A 6000-nucleotide genomic window follows, 5' to 3' on the forward strand; every position below is an offset into this window, starting at 1 on the left:
GCAGGTGGGGAAAGTGCTAGAAGAAAATCGAATTGACAAGCTAGGAAAAGGAGGCGGCAGAAAGATTAGGAGACTTCATAGTGCTTCACCTTGCAACTGTAGAGAGTGGGACTAATTTGTTAGTCACAGAAACATGGAAACATACACAAAGCTAGAAAAAGAAGAAACTTCACTAAAATAGCATCAGGAATATACGTATGAAATCAATGTATTTATCATATACTCCTAGATTGAGGAGAAGGAGAGATTGAGAGGGAAGAGACGCTTTAATATTTGTATTACTTTTTGAAACATGTTTGTGGTGTGTACATTTTCAGTAGGTGAATTATACCCCATGATGCTGATGAAAGGTAAAACCAGTGGGTCCAGTGGTGCTGGTCTATCCTTCTCCATCCCTACGATTTTGCTCTGGTCCCACTCCTTCTTGGTCTCGGTCTCTATGGCAGTGTTCTCTGAATGCTGAGCTCAGCAGTATATATTTTATATATACACATTCTCAGCTGCTGTGGGATGTAGGTTCCCTGGCCATTCAGCTGCAGCACTGTTTTTCTCCCAAAGTAGGTGAACTATAATGAATGATAGGTGAAAACAAACAAGGTTTCTTCAGGAGCAAAATGGAAGAAGAGTAAGTTTGAGACAATTCCCATCAGTGATTTTGGAGGCTTTGCTATAAGGCAATTATCAGTACCATGGAATTCCCATTAATATTTGAATTTGGACTTGGGTTTTCCTTTGTTCCTCTTAGCTGAGGTATAGTAATCTAAGGCCTCTATAGTACATTTTTATAATGCTATTTTAATATATACCATATTTCTCTTTAAAATGAAGATACTATAGTTCTACTCATAACTAATATAAGTAATAACTAATATCCTAACCTCCAAAAGAATAGACCAACCAATTTTGTATCTTAATTTTTTTATTGTAAATTTGAGGATGTTATCAAATCACAGTATATGGCCGTATTTATATGTACAATCAAAGGTTCCTATGACCATTCCATTAATAATTGAATCATAAAATAAAACTAATAGAAAAAGATATCTAAAATTGAAGATACCTTCCTGAACTAGTTGCCTGAAATGAGAAAAAAGTGGGAACTGAGTGTACAAGAACCAAAAGTCTATTTTTTTTAATGGAACAACATAATAGTCATATCACTACATAGTTTATTGTTTAGATATTAAAGCACCATTTTAACATTATTTTTAACTGCAACATTTAAGTTTCCCACTGTTCTAAATTCTACAAAATGCACCCACAAAGAAACAAATTTTGAAAATGTGACATTATCTAATGAATTTCTGGAAAATCACATTGAGAATAGATTATTTCTGAGTCCTCAGTAGTTAAACTCTGTGACTCAAGGCTTATCGGCAGACCCCACTGATTTTTATCTTCAAAATGGTGTTGAGATTTATGTGGTACCCAGGAGAAGAAAAATGAAGAATTGGTGGCAGCCCACTCACACTGTTGTCCTTAAAATTCCCCTTTGTTCTACATGTACAATAAGGGAACAGGATGTTAGAGATGCTGGTGGGGGGATGAGATTTGGCTAAGGCAGGCAGTGCTAGTTGTCTGGGGAAAAGGATGATGGGAAAACTACCCAGCTGTGATCTATTTTTAAAGAAAGAGAAGGTTGTGTGTGTGCAATTCTTCTCCCTGAGGATAGGGCAATGGAGAAGTGAAGCAGCGGAAGTAAACATACAGAGGCATAGGCTGACTATCAGGGACAAAGATATGTTCAATGGAACATAGAAGAGTTACTGGAAGAAAGGCTTTAGGGGGCCAGAAGAGAAAGTAAATTGACAAAGCTCAGGAATCCTACAATATGTAGAATGGCTTGATGTTATCAGAGTTAGGATAAGCCTATAATTATGTAACTTATTTATCTCATCATGAACTTTTATGATTTCCTGTGGTGTATCTTTTATGAACTTAACAAGAACTCATTATTTGAGATAGAGGAGAATCAATGTTTAGCTGGTATGTTCAGAGAAATTATTAGATTGTCAATACCCACCCTACCTATCCTATCTTTTATAAGGTATGTTTCTTTGAAGAATTGTAGTTCCTATTCTCACAAGGCAAAAATTATAAGTTATATATATATATATATAAACTTATACATTATAAGCTTATATATATAAACATATATATATGATTTCTTCTTTTTAATACTTAAACATTTGCCCCCCACCCCATAGGCTATGTTTACATGGAGCTATCAGTTTAGTCTTTTAAACTGGATTAGCTTGTCCATTGTAGAAATAGTTTCCAAGCAATTTTAGGTATTATTATAACATCTGGATTTACTCAGACATTTAGTGTTTGAAAGACTTATGTCTTGGAACTATTCAAAACTTACTTTATTTTATTGCTTAGAGAAAACATTAGTGGAATCAAGGATGACTTTCTTGAATGGGCATGACTGAAATGTCTGCATGGTAAGGTAGAAGTGTTTGATACAGATATTAAAATGTAACTGACCTCCTCAGAAGCAGGTTAGTAATGCTGTTCTTGCTTTGTATAGCTAAAGTTACAGTCGTTTAACTCATATGACTTTCGATCTCTGGTCCTTTGTCTTCACCTTGTTTATGGAATGTACCCCTGATTTTTGGTAACATCAACTTTGAAATGGTCTGTTGATTTAGTTAAGTTCTCCTACCATTAACCAGGAAATGCTGATTCTGTGATCAAGGAGAGAAGAAAGGCCTGCTGTCTTTCATTTTGCCTGAGTGTATTTCACTTTTTGGGCTCTTGAATAAAAATTATGAAATATGGTGAGGTCATGCACGGGTGCTGCCTTGATGCATAAAATACCAGAGAGGTAGGTTAAAGGCAATGTCTACGCCTTTTGGAAAACTCCCAGCTGGATACAAGGTGCCCTCAGCATGCACTATGGGCCATGTCCGCAGCAAGAAGAACGCACTGATGTGCAGGACTTCCTGTTCTGTAAATCATAAGAGGATAAACATGGACTTTTATTCTACCTAATTTCTTATTGATAGTTGGAAGATAAGCTTAATTAGAATCACATGGCCATTGCAAAATGGAAAATGTAGACGCTAACTTCTGTCCCACTGAAGAATTAATAAAAACCTTTACCAGCACTTAGAGCTTTTCAGAATATACCCAATGTTATGTCTCTGAGCAGTGGAGATTAACAATAAGATTTTTAATTCCAGGAGTTTTTTTTTAAAATGATACTGCCAAAAATCAGAGCTAAAATGTTTTTAGTTATATTACAACCTCCTCTGTACTTCTTCCTTTATCTTAAAAATAGAAGCTAAACCCAGTCTTCCTGTGTAAGTCCAGATGGGGCATAATTACCAACCTCTGCTTGGTGACCCACGCTGTCTTGGTAGTGTCCTGAGGTCCCCTATGAAAGAAGGGGGACAGGGACTTGGAGATCCAGGAAGTTGCTAACTGGGAAGAACTAGGCCCTGAGGGCTTGGTCTACTGATCCTGGAAGATTTGAAAAGAAACTTCTCACCTTTGGAGGAGGGCTGATGAGTGTCATTGAGTGACTTTAGCAAAACATTGGGCCACTTCCTAATGCCTTCTGTTCTGGATAGCACTAGAAGCAAGGTCTCAGACTTAAGATCCAGTTCTGTTCCAAGGTGAGTCTGAACCAATAGAAAGCAAACATGTACAGATCTCCAAACAATACTGCTCGTGCAAGTTGGGGCTCTCTGCCCATCTTGGGCAGCTGCACTAGAACTCCAGGGAGTTCACTTACTATTTGCTGCAGAGACTTCGAAGACCCAGGAGATGTTTAATGAAGTCACTATTTTGGCACAAAACTCCCCTTTTCCCCCAGAAAAGCAAATAGGTGAACACATAAATGAAAGAAGACCCCAGAGGGGAGTGGCAAAGAAAGAAAATTGTTTCAAGACTTCTCCGGACCATGTCACTGGTCGGTGTGGTTTTTGTGTGCGTTAAGATTGGAAGATGTGAAGACATTCGTATCCAATACTTTATAACCAAAGCAATTAAAAGATATTGGGTAGGGAACGTTGGCCAGTTTTTTTTAAATTTGCGTCACATTATCACCAGACTCTATCACTAGCCCAAGCAATCGGGCGCCCAAACAGGGAGATTGGGATGTGCAGAGGTTACTAGTGTGCAAATGATAACTACTGACGAAAGAGTCATCGACTCAGTTAGTGGTTGGATAGAGTCACATTCGTTTGCCTCTGCCCATCTTTGCCTCCCTAGCAAGGAGAATATTCGGGGCATGGTGCTATGAGTACTGGGTAAATGTGGTGAGAATGTGTGTGTGTATATCTCTGCTTCTTAGCTGCAGAAACAGAAATGCTTTGGAGATTATCAGTAGAAATCAGTTATTATATTGGTGCTGAGTGGTACATGTGCTTTTAAATTTGTTCTTGTATTTTAATAAACTTTGAATAAAAAGAATAAAGTTACTCTTTGGTTCTGTTTGTTTATTTTTAACTTACTCTCTAGACCTTGCCCCTGGCTGGAATATGTTCATGGTTGACAAGGGAAAGGGAATCCATCATTCTAATATTTATTCCTTGGTATTTGTGGGCAAAATCACCAGCAATGCCAGGTTATTTTAATCTCATGCTGTGCGCCAGAGTCTTCAAGGAAATCAAGACAAGTTAAAAGAAAATCTTCAGATACTTTCCATATTCATGAACAAGTTGCACACAGAATTAATGGAAAGGGGGGCTGTTAAAGAGACTGTGGAGCAAACTTTTACTTTGTTACATTTATACCCCAAGTTTCTAAGTGCAATAAAAAAACTTTCAAGGAAGTTGGTTAAAGCAGTACATATAACACACACTGTATGTATGTATGTATGTGTGTGTGTGTTTGTGTGTATATATATGCGTGTGTGTATAATTTGTTACATGATCAGTAGTACAATAGTGTGTGATAAAAAAAAATCAACATCTGAAAACATTTATATCAAGCACTTTCCACTATGCGAAGATATAAAGGATAAGAATGGTTTGTGAAGGCAGTGGCCTGTTAATGACCAGGAATATATTTGGTCAAATATGGTCATGGTCAAATATGTGCATTTTGTCATGGTCAAATATGTGCATTTTGTTCCCGAAAACAGGTGATTTAACCACAGTATTAGTATCTGAGACTTCTGCTCATATTTCCTACACATAGTAATTAATATTTATAGTGTCACATAATATTCCAGAATTTTAATGGAAATTTAAAGAATCATTACTTTGACAACTACTGACTGAGTTTCTATTCCTTGCAGGGTGCACCCTGTGCTAGGTGCAATGGGATGTACAAAAGCAGTAAAACTAAACTCAAAAAGACGTGACTCACTCAAGGCACCTGTCATGGATTCGTCAAAACTGCAAGTGACAAGGGCTTCCCTGGTGGTGCAGTGGTTGGGAGTCCGACTGCCGATGCAGGGGACACGGGTTCGTGCCCCGGTCCGGGAAGATCCCACATGCCGCGGAGCGGCTGGGCCCGTGAGCCATGGCCGCTGAGCCTGCGCATCCGGAGCCTGTGCTCCGCAACGGGAGAGGCCACAACAGTGAGAGGCCCGCGTACCGCAAAAAAACAAAAACAAAAACAAAAAAAACTGCAAGTGACAAACTGATGTTAGTCTACAAAAAAAGTGAATATATTGGCTGATATAACCAAACCTTGCAAATAGTTGGGATGAAACTTACCTCAGGGACAGCAAAATCCAGTGACTTAGAAATCTTCAGTGCTTGCTAGGTCTTTTGTCTCTTCTCTTTTTTGGGTGTCAGCTTTTTCTTTCAGACCAGCTTCTCCTTATGCTGGGTAACCTGGCTGGGGGAAGCTCCTCACTTATTCTAACTATCAGGTGGCTCAGATAGAGTTTGAACCTATCCCGAGGGAAGGACTTGAGCTGGACCAGCTTGTGTAACATGCTCACTCTGTTGTCAAGGGAGTAGTGTCTGTTACCAGAAGGACAGCAAGAAATGCTGAGAATATACAAGGTATCAGAAATTAATTCAATGGCTACTATTT

This window comes from Lagenorhynchus albirostris, chromosome 1 (genome assembly GCF_949774975.1).
Source record: "Lagenorhynchus albirostris chromosome 1, mLagAlb1.1, whole genome shotgun sequence".
In the NCBI taxonomy this organism is placed as follows: Eukaryota; Metazoa; Chordata; class Mammalia; order Artiodactyla; family Delphinidae; genus Lagenorhynchus; species Lagenorhynchus albirostris.